Source organism: Aquila chrysaetos, chromosome 8 (genome assembly GCF_900496995.4).
Source record: "Aquila chrysaetos chrysaetos chromosome 8, bAquChr1.4, whole genome shotgun sequence".
NCBI lineage: Eukaryota > Metazoa > Chordata > Aves > Accipitriformes > Accipitridae > Aquila > Aquila chrysaetos.
The window spans coordinates 3,730,436-3,747,539 of NC_044011.1; the positions used below are offsets into that span (position 1 = coordinate 3,730,436).

Consider the following 17,104-nt stretch of genomic DNA (forward strand, 5'->3'; position numbering starts at 1 on the left):
CACCCGAAAGAGCCGCAGCACCGGGGGTGGAAGAAGGAGGAGGAGGAGGAGGAGGAGGAGGGGGGGGGGGGGTGAACGGGCCGGCGGGTCAGCCCGCCCCCGGTTCCCCCACACTTTCCCCGGTACCGAGGAGGGGGGGGGGCTTGGGGGGGGGGGGGGGGTGGCGGGGGAGCCGCCTCCCGCCGGGCGGAGAAGTTGGGGCGCGGCGGCCGCCCCGCAGCGGGGCCCGGCGGGGCGCGGCGGCGCTAACAAAGGGGCGGCGGGGGAGGCGCGGGGCGGCGGGCGCGGAACGGAGCGGCGCGGCGCGGGGCGAGCGGCACCTACCACGTGACGAGCGGCGAGCGCGGTCCGGGCGGGCTCGGCCCCCCACAAAATGGGCGCAGTTTGCAAACAAGCCCCGGCCGAGGGGCAGCCGCGGCGCCGCAACCGGGGCGGACGCCGCCAGCCCCGGCCGCAGCCCCGGCGCCCCCCCCGCCCGCTCGGGCCCGCCCCGGCGGCAGGGGGGATGGGCTCGCCCGTCTCCCTCGGCGGGCGCAGAGCGGCGGCCGCAGTCCGGGCTGGGGCGGGCGGGCGGGCGGCTGGGGAAGGAAAGGGGGGGGGGGGGTAGGGGGGGAGCGGCCCCCCCACCCCCGGTTCGGGAGGCGCTGGGGGGGCGGCGGGGCGGGCCCGGCGGGCGGCGGGGCGCGGCGGGGCGGGCGCTGCGGTGCTTTTCTTCTCCCCCCGCTCCCCCCCGCTCCGGGCGAGCGCGGCGGCGGCGCGGCTCGGAAAATGGCGGCCGGGCTCCTTCTCTGCCCTCCCCCTCCCGTCAGCCGGAGAATGCACCGGGGGGGGGGGGGGGGAGGAGGAGGAGGAGGAGGAGGAGGAGGAGGAGGAGGAGGGAGGGAGGGAGGGCGCCGCAGCGCCCCGCCGGCCGTCGCGCGTACCTCACCCGCCGCCCGCCCGCAGCCAGGGGGCCCCGCCGAGCTCCCGCCGCCGCCGCGCCGCAGCGCCGGGCGCCCGCCGCGCGGAGGAGCTGCAGTGCGGGAGGGGCGACCGCCGCCGCCGGCGGGGAGGGGAGAGGGGACGGGGCGGGGCGAACCCGCCGCCTATTGTCCGACCGCCGCGTACACCGCTGCGGGGCGGCTGCTTCGACTCGCCGCTTCCCGCCAGGGGGCGCCCGCTCCGCCCCGCAGCGCGCAGGCGCGCTCGGCCCCTCCGCTCAAGGGCAGGGTTCCGCAGGGCCGCGCGGGGCATGCCGGGAGATGTAGTCCGGCACCCACTACCCCCCCCGCCGCCGCCACGCCACGTGCCGCCGTCCCGCCGTGGGGTCTCCCCCCCCCCCCCCCCGCACCCACGCAGCGGCCCGAACCGGGCCCTGCCCAGCAAGCCCCCTCCCTGCAGAAACTGGCACTGTTTTAAGCATTTCCCCCCCCCCCCCCCCCCCCCCAAAAAAACCCCAACACTTCCCGTTTTTTCCATCCAAAGCCCGCTCCCTGCAGGGAAAAAACTTTGACCGTTTTAAGTGCTTTTCCCCCCCAAAACAACACATCTCGCTCTTCCACGTCCACCTGCAGCCCCAGGAGCTTTTTACTGGCTCATTTCACGTTCCCCCCTTGCCAAGCTCTTCAGCTTTATTCCCAAAAATTCTGCCTAAAAATTCCATTAAAATCCCTGAATCCGGAGCACCCAACGCCAGCACAGCTTTGGGAGCCGTTACTGCAAAATACAGCCCAGGCTGCAGGACCTCCTGCCGTATCAGCCCCCCTCGAGGGCTCCCGATGGAGGTCTGCATGCCCCCAGCACCTCTGCACCTGGGGGTCTGCAGCCCCCGACGTCAAAGGCTACAAAAACAGGCTTTTAGCAAATACGCAGGGTCACAAACCTCAGGAGGGTGGTCTGCAGCTAAGCAGAAGAGGTTTCTCGTACCACCATAAGGATCCTTTCTCCCTCTCCTCGACAAACTCCATCTCACTACGCGCGCAGGTCGCCCTGAGAGGCGGCGGAGCAGGAAAGCATTAGTTTGGGACTGCAGAAGCCATTTCACCTCTTTGACCTTCAGTTTTGCCATCTGCACGAGGGTGACACCGATGCGTCCCCCAGCACAGCTGGAGCCGAGGCGTGCACGTTCACCTGACACGCTCGGGGTGCCACAAAACCACTCAATATTGCTGCCAGGCAAAGGCACTCTTCCCCCTCAGGCGGGTCTACACGCCGATTTTGATTTGGTATCTATTGCAGCCAGCACACTAATTCCCCCTCGCTATAGCTATGCTGCCTCTACAGTAGGAATGCAGTTATGCCAATAAAAAAAGCGCTTTATACCATCATTTGTCTGCAAAGGGAAAAAACTACAGCAGTGCATGCTGTTATACACCGTCAGAGAGGAGTACTTGCCCTAGGGAGTTGGGTTTAGAGCAAAAAATAAAAGTTGTACTGTCTCCACTGCAGAATTAGGTAAGACCTATGAATACTGTTCCTGTAGCCAGTATGGGCAGTCCTGATCTGGATTATGCAGCACACGCAGAGAAGTTTCTTTCCCTCTCCTGCTTCAAATCCCACCAGCGCACAAGGGGAAAAGCAATGCTCCCCTCCTTTAAAAAGAGTTTGGAGATACAGAGCCAAGATACTACTATTGCTCTTTAAAATCCAATATATTGCTTAGCAAATCGTGCCATAGAACTGTCATTACAGCTGGTTTTTTGGGGTCAGGAAATCCATGGGCAACACATTTCATCATTTTTTCTGCAGGCCTGTGTGGCCACCTACGTTCGTGGCCAAAACTACCCCAGAGGCCAGCTACCAACTGTATTTCTGCTGACCAACACAAAAGCTCAAAACTCAGCTCATACTTAAAGTGTTTATCAAGAAAAGTGTCCTGCAAAGGACAGCAGAGAGACCAATGCTGTTTTTCATGCCCTAGCAGGGAGTTGCAGACCACAAGCTCTGCTCCTGTGCATGCTGTCCCTTGCAGTCACAGTCCTCCGCTCCTAGATGGCCATTCCCCATCCCAATGCACCAGCTACCCAGCCTCAGCAATTTCATGTAGAACTTTGAAAAATTAGTCTAAGGACCTTGAAGTGGGCTTTAAGTCAATGAGGAAGCAGTGCCAAGGAGGACATCAGGACAGTGCGTTATCAGTAACCCCATATCCAGCACAGAACAGGGTCACACAGAGAATATATTCTATTCTTAAGGGTAACAGAAATAGTGTTTCTGAAAGATGGTCGCATGGTGAACTCAGACAGCAGCTTCATGCCTTCTCCTGATCTGTTTCTCCCCAACACACTTGGACAGCTCTTTAGGAAGCCAGGACACAGGACCCTACGACAGCATACATACCTCTGGGGTTTTTTGGCCTTTTTTTTTTTTATTTTTTTATTTTTTTTTTATTACCTAGAATTCAGTTCAGCTAAAAAGCAGAAATAGCAACACATGCATTTATATACGGGAACAGAAGAGGGAGGGCAGTCTGTTGTGGACAAGTTTAAAAAAAAAAAAAAAAAAAGAATTCCTGTGCAATAAAGTTTCTAATCTTTTGTTCCTTCTGCACTGCAGAATTTTCTGGTAATTGAGGCAAGCCTAACCAAGAGCTGAGATCTCTAGCTTGACAGTCCGGTACAGATCTGGATCTTCCTGCAGCACAGATGTGTCTACAGCTTTCATCAGTCAACCTGATCTGGAGATGATGTAGCAAAAATTGCTGTGCAGTCTAAAATAATACAACTTTGGCCTCTGACACATACCTTTTTATAGCCCTTCCAGTCTCCATTTTCCATTCAAAATAGTGCCGCAACATCTCCTCCAGGTCACCTCGCTACTCCTGTACCAGCTACCCTGGCCCACGAGTCCCTGGCACAGCTTCGTTACTACTGTTGAGATGCCCCACATGAACAAGAGGAGCTCTCCCCAGCGAATCCACATTTTTACAGCATCATCCTTTAAGTCTTTCTTTGAAGTCGCCCTCTTCCGCAAAGCATCAAGAACACACAAACCACAGGGTTCAATATATGGTTGAGTGTTTTGTACTCAACTGCGCATACCTGACCATTACCTCGTCTTTCCCACAGAGGTTCATTGCCTCTACTTATTAATCCTCATGACTTGCTTTGATTGTACCTGCCTCAGAAATGTAACAGTCCCTATAAAATAAGTATATGCATAGTTGTACATATAGTTACATTAACAAATATGCTAGGACGCACAAAGGGAGATTTTTGAGCCTGCAAAGATGCTAGATTCAGTTTGAGAAACATCCTGAAGGTAGAGAAGGCAATGGCCACCAAAGAACACAGCAATGAGACTCCCTACAGACACAACCACAACTTCTGCATCTTCATTTGCAACCTCATTAGACATCCCAACAAGAAGGAGCCAACTCAAATGTCAGTGGCCACAGAGGCTTCAGAATATGCAAAACTTGTCTGGTTTAAAGCTAAATATAGATAAGCTGTAGCAACAACAAGAGACCTTTGCAGTGATCATTGTTCTTCTGATATTCTTCTTCAACATTAAAGTGTCCAGTGACATTAAGAAAGGTAGTCCTTAGCTGTGACGGACACAGCACATCCCAGCCAGCTATTCTGAAAATGCTCACTAGAAAGGTAAGAAAAAGAGCAAAGCCCTTCAACACAGAGTAGAGCCACATGATGGTAAATAGTGCAGAGGCTGGTAGAGCTCAGCAACCCCCGATACCTCCCTGATCGGCAAGGTTTCTATTCTACTAACAATCCTGAGGTCGAGCTACAAACCTGGATCTTCCCTGGGGACTTCTAGATCGATGGATTAAGTTTTAGTTTGCTTGATATAAACAGGAAATTTATATACTACTCACTAAAAAAGCCAAGTGATCCACATAAGAAGTAACATTGCTTGTCTGAAAACCCCCTTGATGATTTAGATCAAGTCATTTGATACAGACATGCATAATTTCAAGGACAACACACGTTGCTTGTTCTCATACTGGAGAGTCTAGTGTATAGAACAACCATACCTCTCAAGGTCACAGCTCTATTGTTACCCAGGCTAGGGGGGAAATTATTTTAATCTTCTATGAAGTTAAGGGGCATTTGTTATTATGACACAGTAATAAGCTATTTTGAATCAATTACGGTATCAATATAAATTTCACTGTGAAACGTATTTCTATGGTTTCCATAGGGATGAGAGGCTGGGAACGCAAGACTATTTAACAAAGGTAACAAACAAACTTCACCACTGTATTTTTGAGTCCCTGCCAAAGACGTTGGTCTCATCATGCCCAAAAGTACTCGAATACTCCACACTGTTGCATCGGACCGACGCACGTTGTACAGAAGAGCCTGACTTCCCGAAGTCCTCATGGGAACTTCTATTTGTACCAGTTTGGGGAATACAGTCAAGTACTTTCTGAAGAAGAAGGGCAGGCTGAGTACTCACAATAAAGCACCCTGAATTTTTAAGCTGTTAGTCCAGCTGGGGACCAATAGCTAGGTTTTATCAACTTGCTGAGGGTAAAGCATCCAAACCTACATTTAATTGTAACCCCATATCATGTAGGTCCCCATGAATTGCCAACAATATTATCATGTTGGCTTAGATCTATCCAAAACACGTGTATGAAACTGTGTAAGAGGTGCAAGGGTAAGCCTCGGATCCCATCAGCTTTTTTGTGTTTTTGCTTAAGAAACACCAGGATGGCAGCAATTAAGGCAATACTTCTTTATAGAAATCAGTATGTTTTGCGCAGAGTACACTGTATGATCCCAGACATTTAATGATGCAAGCAGTAAAATAAAATACAAATGAATAGCAGAATAAGTAAGGTGATAGGACACTTTTAAAAAGTTGCATTCTATCCATTTCAGGTTATAGGTAGTTATATTGGGGGGGGTGAGGATGTAAAAAGAAAAAAAAAAAAAAAAAAAAGGAAAGGAGAGGGAAATGTGATCCTCCACTAACCATGGAAAAGCCCATGTCTTATAAAACCAAGAGACATCAGCTAATTTAGTTTTAGGGGACAACCCTTTCAAATCTCAACACTGAAATACACCTTATGGGTTTTGTATAGCTACAGCACAGACATGACACACTTCTGTTCCCACTGCTACGGGTAATGTTCCATTCCGTTGTATGACAGACAAACAGGTTAAGGAGCTTCACGTAAATAAAAGAATTAGTTCGGAACCCAGCAACTGGTAACAAGCAGGGGTATGCTACCAGCAGTACGGGGCTGAGAGGGAGACCAGACTAATACCTGCTGCGTAACTCAACCCTCCCTCCGTCTTCCAGTTGGAAAGTTTTGATGTACTTTCCTTTATCCACGAGCCACGGCTAAGGCTCACAGAACGCCTTCATAGTTTCTACTTGCACCAAATCCTGCACCTCACATTTCCCCTCGTGAGTCAAACCTGAGACCGCCCAAGGCCAGCCTCCGGTCACTGCTGACACTGGGATGCGAAAGCTCTCCCTCTGCCACAAGCAAGATGAACACTAGTTTTAAGAGTCTCCGTTTGTTAATTCATGTTATAGCTTTCTTTTTCACATGGCTTTTCTCAGATCCACTGACAGAAGAATTAGTTTCTATTTCTGCTGTGGGGCACTCGGAACAACTCTACTGCTGTTTGGATTTCCAGACTCGGGGAAAAAATTACCACTCTATTGGTAGCTGCTTATAATTCAGTTTAATCCTAAACCAGAGCAGCAGTTTAACCAGACTGAAACATAGCCGATAACCAGGATATTAGATTATTTACTCTTTTGGTCACACTCAAGAGTCACCTAGCATCTTGAGGTCAGAGCTGTGCTCCGAGAGCTTCTGTTCCAGAGATAACACAATCTGCAAGCCTCTGAGTCCCCAGCTTCAGGGCTTCACACAAATGCCTCAGTCCCGGCCAAATTCACCTGCCTTCAAACCCTCGGCAACGCAGGCAGACATCAGAGATCATAGGTGGAAAAAGTCAAGTCCCTACATGCTCTCCTTATTAACGATACTTTCTATGACAAGTCTAGCTCAGAAGAATCGGTGCCCAGACGACCGCAGGGAAATGGCAACAAGAGGAATAAGGTAGTGAGTCTCCTGTTTCTGCGACCACCAACACAGCACAGAGAGCTTTGGAGCAGCACAGTCTGCAGATTTTTTCCTGTGCCCGTTAGATGTGAAGAACCAGGCAGACCTTCCTGCTCCTCTGCTCTGAGGAACCCTCCCTCCCCTTTGAGGAGCTGCAGGTAAAGAGGTTCATAAAATTTAAGGGCTATAATGGAGTTGCTCTCTTCTATGATGAAAAAGCATTGCAAACTGTGACGATAATATTAGGCGCTAGAGCTTGAGCGCAAGTCAGGGATACAGGACACAAAAGCACTCAAATAGGTACTAATCAGAGGCTTAAAGCAATTGGCACAGGAACAGATGACACACTCATACACTCAAAAAAACAAGGTCCAACTAGATCCTCACCACAAGAAGTGAACGCCTCTAAGCAAAAACGCCGAGCGGACGTGACGGCCCGACACGACGACAGTCTGCACATCCTCCTCGGTACACCCTCCAGCAGACTTACGTGTGACCCGCTGCCACAGGCACGCCTCATTCCCCTCGGCTCCTGCCAGCTTGTGGGAAGCAGAAAGGACCTGGAGTTATCCTCCCATGTGCCCATCCCGGACCCGCTCCGTTGGAGCGAGCGGATGCCTTCTGTGCCCTCCCAAATCCAAAGCCGGGGTTCTCTCTCCAGCAGCCAGGCTGCACAGCGCGGGCACTACCCGCAGCCTTCCCAGCCATCAACAGGAAGATGACACTGTCTCTCTGTTTCACAATGGCTTGAGCGCTCTTAAATTTTACCTTTTTACTCCTCCAAGTTTTCCAGACTGAAGCACGAGGCCAACAAGCTCACGTTTGGAATCGGAACGTTTTGTTAGACAGAGCAACATCACTGTTGACTGCTGTAGACCCTCGTTAGTCGGCATACACACTGAAATCGCAGGGCTGACAACACCCTATGGCTACACAAGTACCCACACGGGTGTCAAGCTCCACACAGCCACATGCTAAACCCCCATTTAGCCAATACATCAGCATGTGGCACTCTGGAAATAAGGACCAGTTTCCAGAGGAGCTATCTGCTGACTTCCTACCAGTTTCAGCAGGAACTGTAAGAACACAGACTTCCAAGAAATTTGGTGATAACCTCCAAAACCCATAACAGGGAGTTTTAATTCCTTTTTAAAGCCCACATAACAACTTACTGTTATTATGTGTACAAAGAATAAGAGCCTTTACTGTTGTGTTAGCCAACTGGAGATCAGATACCAGAGCAGATTTGTCTAAGGTCAGTGTGAAAGGATTGAGTAAAGATTTTTGGTTTTCCCATTACAAGAGAATTTGTCTAAATTCAGCCTCCATAATTGGCCTAAAGTCAGGCTGCTTTGGCTTGAAGATTTATGAAAAGAAGGAAATACCCTTCCCTTTAGCGCTTCCCTTTAGGTTTTATTCAGCTTCACAGAACTTGATTGCTGTACTTAAGTGCTTAGGACACAATTCTTTACCTGTAATAACATTAGCAAGGTAAGAGGTGACTTTTCAAAACAAGTATCAGCAAACCCTCGCCGCCCTCCACTCCAGACCCAGAAGCACTATGGCCGCTTCGCACGTGGGGAAGCCAGAGGCACGGAAACGTGAGCGTGAAAACCTTTGGTTTTCATGGGACAAAGCCGAGACCACTCTGACAGGTACACGCAAAACTCTCTTGATATTATAAGTAGATATATAAGCCCGATTATATCGGCACGTAAAAAGGACCTGATCGATGTAAACCTGGGGTTTAAGGATACACGCGATAAGGGGGGGGGTGGAAGTAAGAGATCTTTCTTTTTCTGGGCAAGTCATACCTTGATGTCTCGATACTGTTGCATACAAGGACGGGTAATACCAGGAAATACATACACGCACTCCCAAGAGGAGGCTACACATCTCTTCGCTACGTACGGGCATTGGCACGGTTTTTGGGGAGAGAAACACCCTGCACACACACGGGATGAATCCACGTTTTCAGCCGTATTCCCAAACCTCCATTTAAAGTTACGCATTCACCAAGAAACTACGTGCAGGGGCTCTAGGCTCATCCCGCACCCTCAGAAACTAAAATACCGCCTGCTAACGCAGCTCGGCCCGGCCGACCCGGCGGTTTGCAAACCCCAAAGCTTGGCCTCGCCAGGCGGGAAGCGGGGGAGACCGTACCTTGCTGGGCATCTTGGCCAGGCCCATCCTCGCCACCTGCGGTCCAGGCGGTCAGCCGGCGGCGCGGGGAGGGCCTCCGGATCCTTCCAGCCTCTGCCGACGCCTGGTAGGTATGCAAGTTTCTTCTTTATTTATTCAAGGAGGTGGAAAAATCCAGGACCTGAGGAAAGAAAGGGCTGTCAGCAAAGGGGGGGGGGGGGGGGAGGCACAGCCGGCACGACACACACGACCCCCGTCCTTCCGTACCCCCCCTCCTTTTACCTCCATCCCGCCCCGGGCCGGCCGGCGGGGACGGGGCCCGGCAGCACCCGCAGGCCGGGCCGGGAGGTTCGGGGGGCCGGGGGCTTCCACCCCCGGATCCTTCTAGAAGCCCCCCGGGGCCGGGCCTCTCTTCCCCGGGCTAAAATGGAGGCCCAGGGCGGGAGGAGAGGGGCGGGAGGGGGGGGTCCCCGCTCCTCACGGAGCCGGCCCGGCCCGGCCCCCCCCCCCCGGGCAGCGCGGCGGGGCGGAGCTCTCCCCGCCGCCCCGGGCCCTACGGCCGGCCCGTCCCCCGTCGTCCCCCCCCACCTCCTTCCCGCCCCGCGGCGAAGCCCCGACCCCCAACTCCCCCGGGCGACCACGGGAGGAGCCGCCCGCCCCCCCCCGCAGCCCCGACCGCGGCCCGGCCCCCGCAGCCAAGTTGCGGGACGGCGGCGCGGGGGGGGGGGGCCGCACGACTTGGCCTGGCGCTGGCCGCGGGTGGCGAGGGAGGGGGGTCAGCGGGCTCCGCTCCGTGCCAGCCCACCCCGGGGCCCCCCCTCCCCGCCGCCGCAACCGGGAAGGAGGAGGGGGGGGGCCCCCCCCCAACCAGCCGCCCCGCACCGGCAGCGCCTCGCCCCGCACCTACCTGCGCCGCTCAACCAGCCTTGAAGTGGGGACCTTCCGCCCTCCCCCGCCCCCATTGGTTGAGCGCGGGGCATGGGCCCGCCCCATTGGCCGCCGACGCGTCAGTCAGCGCCGGAGGGGCGGGGCGGAGGGGGGTGATTGATGCGGTACCGCGGCTCGCCCCCTGCCCGGCACCCCCCCCGCACCCCCCACCCACCCACGCACCCCCCCACACAAGCACCCCGCGCGTCCCAGGGACCCCCCGCCCGGTGCTTCCTCCCCCCCACCACACACACACGCACACTCCCTCCCGCGTTGACCCCCCGCAGGCCCGGCCCGGCCCGGCCGGGAGGCCCCGGGCGCTGGGCCGCCTCCCGGGGCAGCCACGGGTCCACGCGGGACCGGCGCGGCGGGTGGGGGGCGGCGGAGGTCTCGCCGGAGGAGGGGGGGGGGGGTGTCGGCGATTCGGAGGGGTGTCCGGCGGGTGACGGGGTACGGCTGCCCCGCAGGTAGCACCCGATCGTGACCCACGGCGGGTCCCGCGGGCCACAAGGCCGCTCATGACCCACGGGTGACACGGGGGCTCACGTCCCGCAGGCGTGGAGGCAGCCCTGGCACGCGGGGGACACCGGGCTCCCGTCCCGCAGATGACACCAGGCCCCGTATCCCACAGGTGACACCGGGCCCGTGTCCCGTATGTGACACCGGGCCTACGCCCCACAGGCGACGAGGGCCTCCTGCCCCACGAGTGACACCAGGTTTGCGTCCCACGGGTGACAGCGGGGTCCTGTCCCACTCTTGACACGAGCCCCCCACCCACGGGTGGCCGTGCCTGGGCTGCGTGGTGGCTCCCGTGGGTCCGGCCGACCGAGGTGACCCAGCAGCAGGTCCCTCGCGTCCCCTCGTCAGCCACACGCCGCTGGGCTCGGGGTCATCTTCAGCGTCACCACCTTCTCCCAGACAAGGAAAACCCTTCCCTCCGCTGGCTTCTCCTTCTGCCTGCTCACGGGGGGGGACGCACAACGGCGGGGGTCTTCATTCAGTTGCTTCCAATGTTGCTTTTTTTTTTTTTTGTCTTTTAGCTTTTATCCCAGTGACGGGGCTGAGTTTAATTCAAATAAAAGGCACGACTCCCATGTCCCACAGGCCGAGAATGAGACAAGCTCCTTCGCTGATGGTCCTTCTGTGTGACAAGAGTGGCTGTTTCCCTTTGGGACAGCGGAGCTGTGGAATGGATGTTTGAGGTCCTCCAAATATGTCAACGTCATAGATGACATCGTGATCCTCAATGCCCTGCTCCCCCAGGAATCCCCGGGATGTTTTGTACCGTCGTAAAATATCCCCAACATCTGAATAAAGGCAAGTTCTGCTGGGATGGATCAAAGGAGGAAATTCCCATTTCTGGCTCCTTGGGCAAACCGAGGCGTGTTGGGTTTTAGCTGTCGTTTCTTGCCCCTGCACCTTCCCAAAGTCCAGGTAGGTTCATCCACCGGACGATGCCGATGGAGGGAGAGACTCCGCTACACCCAGAGGCTTTACGTGGGATTAGCTGAACATTGGTAACTCCTCCAGCGTGGGGAGGCAGGAGACTTCCTTCTCTGTCGGAGGATTACCACGCACGTGCTATTAGGTACTGGCAGTCTTTTCCTCTTCAGCAGGTATTTTCAGTTTTAGGACCAAAGTGAATTTAGGACCAAAGCCACTTCTGGCCCTACTCAATGTAGCAGCCAAACTCCTCTATATTTTAATTAAAGTTCATAGACACCCTACACAGAGCGGCCACATTCACCGCCTCCCATGCAGACACCATCCTCTGCTTCCCCAGGGAAGGTGGTTTTCATATGGCGGTTGCAACCAGGCTGTTTTTCCTGGTTATCCAGGAAAATCCAGAACACAGCCATATTCTGCAGGCGATGGCCAGTGATGCAGCAGATTGCCTTAACACAGTGCTTAAAAGCGGGTGCAGTAGATGTGCCGCTCACCCAGCGCAATGGGTCTGAGAGAGAAACACCCGCCAGAAAGTGCCTTTTTCAAATCTGTTGAGACACACGAGAAACCAAAAGAGGCAGAAAGCAGCAAACTAATCCTCTCGTCTTCTTAAGCTCGCTTTCCAAATGTCTTGACAACAAAGAATTTCTGTTGTTCCATACATATGTGGATATGAACTGCTGCATTTTGGAACAGGAGGAGATTTTTAACCGATAAAATACCTGAATGTAAACATTATCAGAAAGGAACTTGCGGCTCCTTTCTGGATGTGGTTTTCTGGGGTATTTTTGATGGAATTGACCTTTGAAAGTGGTTTTTTTTTTTTCTGATCTGGAAGGCGTTTCTGATACCTCCCTTACGGGTACCATTAGGATATTTGAAATCCTTCCCATCCTTTAAGGATGAATAAAATAGTCTGGGCCAGGAGAGCAGGTCCCAGATGAGAATGGGTCGGAGCATCACATGAAGGGGGGGCCAGGACCCCCAACCCCTGATGGATGGACCAGAAATGCAGCCAGAGCCACGGCTGAATCATACAGGCACCGGCGGATGCAGGAGCCATCAGTGTCCGTGTTCGCCTGTGCTGTAAGGCTGCAGAGGCACAGGGGGTGGCCCTGCTGAGCATCGCTCCTGCTGAAGTGCTGAGAAACCCAGAAAAGCCCCAAATCAGCCCAATCCCGGGTAAACGTGACAGTTGGCTCTAGAGAGGAGACAATCACTCAGCCCGAGTCCCACATGTCACCCCACCATGCCCGCTCCCCCGTTTCTCATCAGTCTCACATCTCTGTTGCAGCTGCCACAGCGGCTCCTCGGTCTCCTTCACCCTCATCTGTCCCATTTCCACCTCCATGGGCTGTTCTGGGTCTGACATTCCCAGTCTGTGGCTTTGCTCAGTGACTCTGCCCAGGTGGATGCGAAGACACAGAGGCTGGAGCGGCATTTGCTGTCTGGGTCTGGTGCCGTGACCCCAGGGAAAGGACCGGGTCCCCTCCTGTCACTGCTTACCCGACTACCTGCCGCTGTGGGATTTCAAAGCAAGGAACATCTCCCAGGGTTTATATAGCAGCTGGACTGGAACTAACTGAGAAATCAGGTGCTCCACAAATACTGGTTTGAAAAGCAGATAGGCAAAAGCAGCAGAGAAAGTCGTATTCTCTGTGTTAATATAATTTTAAACCCCGCTCCTCTGAGGATCAGGAATATAGGGCTTCCTGCCTTAGAAACCCTGTTCTGCTCCATTTAAAAAAAAAATGAACCAGAGCCTGCTCCTGGATCAGGTCTCACTCAAAGTCACTAACTTTGACAGATGGACAGAAAATAGGGGAAATGATGCAGCAGCAAAGTTACTGATGAGCAACAGAATGATGCGTGATGCACCAGTAAGCAGCTGTAGGTGTTCATGAAGACCAGGTGCCAGAAACATTCCCAAGCTGGAAATCCTGAGATACTAACAACTCCTCGTGTTCGCTGCATTGCTACGATTCAGACACAGAACCAAGTGTTGCAGCTTACAAGTCAAACTTCATTAATGCTTTCCCTTTCTCTGGAGACCTCTAAAGCTCAGCCTACCATTAACAAAGCTTCGTCTCACCGCTAGGAAGCATACAGCCTAAACCACCCGTATTTGAGCCGACACAGAGAAACTGCAACCGAGACACAGGAAGAATAACTCGGCTCTCGCTGCCGTGCGTAAAGCAGGGCGGGAAGTCGGCTACAGAGCAGAGAATTCGACTACGGGACCGCATTTGTACACACAATCATAAAGTCCAGGATTAAAAGAAACATGGGGAAGTGTGGGAGTCAATTATATAGAACTTAGTGTCTGGGTCTGAAAGTAGGTGACAGGTCAGGGGTAAAGCAGAGACACAGGGGTGGTCGAAAATGCATACGTGGCTGATTAGCAAATCGCTTGAGCAAACAATTTTAAGCAACTTTTTGCAAAACCAGGATATGGTTAAGGGGCAGTTGTATGCTAATTTGTTCGTGTGGACACGATACATCAGCCTATAGTAATAAAGCTTGATGTGCATGGGTACTATATGCTTGCATGCTGCAATCAATCAGAGCTTTTAAGGAACTTAGAGAATTGTATATGAATGATCAGCTATGTCCAATAAACTGGCGACTTTGATCATCATATTGGTGTCCTGTCATCTGTCCCTGCATGGAATTTCTCTACATCTGGTGATCCCGACATGATCCGGTAAGGAACAAGAGGGGAACGCTAACAGCTGAAAAGGTGGGGGACATTGTCGCGGATGCCGGTGGGCTTATAAGAAAGCGCCGAGCTGCTCGAGAGAGGCAGGAATCGTAAGCTTACGTGATAAAAGGCGGCATGGGTATCGCAGCATCTGCGAATGAAAAGGCAGGCGTAAAGACATTTATGAGGCTGGCTGAAAAAACAGAGACGGATATTAAAAAGGACCAGTTAGAGGATTTGTTACAATGGGGACAAAGAAGGGGGTTTTTCGAGGACTCTGAGGCTCTCTTCTCGTTGTCTGTTTGGGAGAACTTAGGAAGGGAAATATGGGAGTCTGTACAAGGAGGAAATAGAATAGCTGCGCGTCTGGCAGCACATTGGAAAAAGTGTCTCCAAATGATACAACAAATAACATCGGAAACTGCTGTTCAGGATGCGTTAAAACATGCTTTAGCGGTAGAAACTCAAACTATTAATGCTCCTGCTCCTCCGTCGTATTGTTCGGAAACAGAGACAGTATGTGGACCACATGAGCTCCCCCCGCCACCGACGGCACCGCCATTAGAAGAAAAAAACACCAATTGCGGCTTTCCCTGTAGAAGAGCTGAATTTTTTTGGGGGGGGTGGAAATAACGCCAATGTTCTCATGGCCCCATTGACACCTGAGGAATAGGCAATGGTAAATCTTTCTGTGAAAAAGACAAGTCAGCCACTACTACGAGCAGAAGACATTCCCCTGCCCATGGACTCTGATGATTGGGGGGCCCAACAGGACTTAGAAAATACTGAGGAAGCTCGGAATCGGTTATACACTGATTCAAATAATACAAACGAGGATTTGACAACTATAATACTAGAGCAAAAAGAGAAAATGCTAGAATTGCTGGAGGAAATGCGAAAAAGAGACGGGGGTCAAGGTAGGCAACCGCTGACTAGAAAATCATATGAAAAAGCAGCAAATGCGATTGTAGAAAGTATGGACTCTTTCGCTAAAGTAGTGGGTAAGATGGAAGAGAAATCCCCTAAGGATAAAATGCAGGAATTGATTGAACTGTGTGTACAAAAAGGGGAAATAATGCCAGAAGAGAGAGAGTGGTTAAAACAGGGATACAAGGATAAATATGAAGGAATGTGATGACTAACAGAACCACCTTCACAAAACATGGAACCAGCCCAAACAGGACATTCACCTCCACCACCCAGCGATCCGTCTTTTTCGCCGGGACAACGATGGTGTGGAATTATTGAGCGAGCCACTATAGAAGGGATAATACTCCCACCTACTGTCGGAGCATTTCCCGTGGTTACTGAACCGGGAGGAAGGCGACAATGGGCACCTCTGGACTGGAAAACAGTTTGGGAATTACAAAAAGCCATTATGCAATATGGAATAGACAATAAGTATGTACAACAAATGATACAGCAATTTTTTAAGGCATAAACTTTAGTGCCAGTGGATGTAAAGGTGTTAGTGGAAATGTTCTTTGAACCAACTCAGAGGTTGCTGTTTCATGATCGGTGGAGACAGCAGAAGAAGCCCAGTTGAAAAATTTAGATGCTGGGGCACAAAATCCGCTTTCGTTTGTCAGCGTAGACATGTTACTTGGCACTGGACAGTTCGCCACTGGTCCCGTTCAGGCAGCACTAAGGCCGGAGATCTTACAATTGGCACAACAATTAGCTTTGGAAGCTATTTCAGAAATACCGCAAGTAGGGAAACCGACTCCACCATATTCTAAAATCATTCAAGGGGAGGAGGAGCCATACATGAAATTCCTTGACTGTTTAAAAGCTGGTGTCGATGCATCGCTCACTTTAACCCCTGAAGCAAAAGCTGCGGTCGGAAAAGATTTAGCCATTCAAAATGCCAATGCAAAATGCAGACAAATCATCGCATCACTTCCGCGAACAGCCACATTAGTAGAGATCATCAAGGCTTGTAATCGCTTACCTGTAATACAAGAACAAGAGAAAGCAAAAATACATGCTGAAGCTCACGCTGCAGCGCTCGCTGTAGCGTTACGACCGATGGTGCAACAGGGAAAAGGAGACCGCGGTCCACAAAAAGGCTCTTTAACGTGTTACCAGTGTGGTCAAACAGGACATTTGAAATGCACATGCCCCCAACGCACAGCAGCACAACCTCGATCCATGCCAGCACCAACTAACAACGGTCAGTCAAACTTTTCTGGGGTCTGCAGCAAGTGCGACAAGTTCGGACACAAAGCCAGCGAGTGTCGATCAAGGTTTAAAAAGGACGGAACGCCGTTAACACTCAACAATCAGGGAAATGGAATGACGAGCGCCAGGATGAGGGGCGCCAAGATATCAAGTGCCTCTCAAACAGGGGTGACGGCGTACCCGGCTGTCTTTCAAAATTCAGTGCAGCCACAAGAAGAAGCGCAGGAGTTGACCTGGCTGTGGCCACCGACACAACAATAACTGATGATAAAGTTCCTATTGTTCCATCGAATACTACCGGGCCTTTAGGTTTTGGACTAAGTGCATTGCTTTTAGGTCGTTCTTCTGTTTCTAAACAAGGAATATTTGTTTTACCTGGAGTAATCGATGCTGTTTACACGGGAAACATTTCAATCATGGTGAAAGTATTTGTTCCTCCCGTGACTATTATGGCTGGAACCCGGATTGCTCAACAGGTACCATTCAAAGCTAGCGTCCCCTATGTCGGAGACAATGAATGAGGGGACGAAGGATTCGGATCTACTGACACACCGTTAGCAGCTTTCACTGAAACAATTGGGACTTCCAAGCCCATTCGTCATTTTAACTTATATGGGCCTTCGAGAAAATCTCTACTACATAAACGCATGCTCCTCGACACAGGGTCTGATGTTACCATAATT

General features: G+C 52.5%; 1 protein-coding gene and 1 long non-coding RNA gene across 5 annotated transcripts in view; one reads left to right on the plus strand and one right to left on the minus strand.

The window, feature by feature from the left end:
- KANSL1 (KAT8 regulatory NSL complex subunit 1) overlaps nucleotides 1–9,377 on the minus strand; it is a 101,773-nt gene extending 92,396 nt beyond the window's left edge. For 2 of the 4 annotated variants that reach the window (XM_030021443.2, XM_030021444.2), the window contains exon 1: nucleotides 325–591. The gene's annotated coding sequence lies outside the window, so the exon portion shown is untranslated. Of the gene's footprint in view, nucleotides 1–324; nucleotides 592–9,187 lie in introns of those variants that run through there. The other 2 variants (XM_030021440.2, XM_030021439.2) reach the window with 2 other exon arrangements.
- A 1,223-nt stretch (nucleotides 9,378–10,600) lies between these two features.
- Nucleotides 10,601–11,435, plus strand: LOC115344391. Its single transcript, XR_003924519.1, has 2 exons — nucleotides 10,601–10,809; nucleotides 11,134–11,435. It is a non-coding gene; the product is annotated as an uncharacterized LOC115344391 (long non-coding RNA).
- Nucleotides 11,436–17,104: the final 5,669 nt, after the last annotated feature.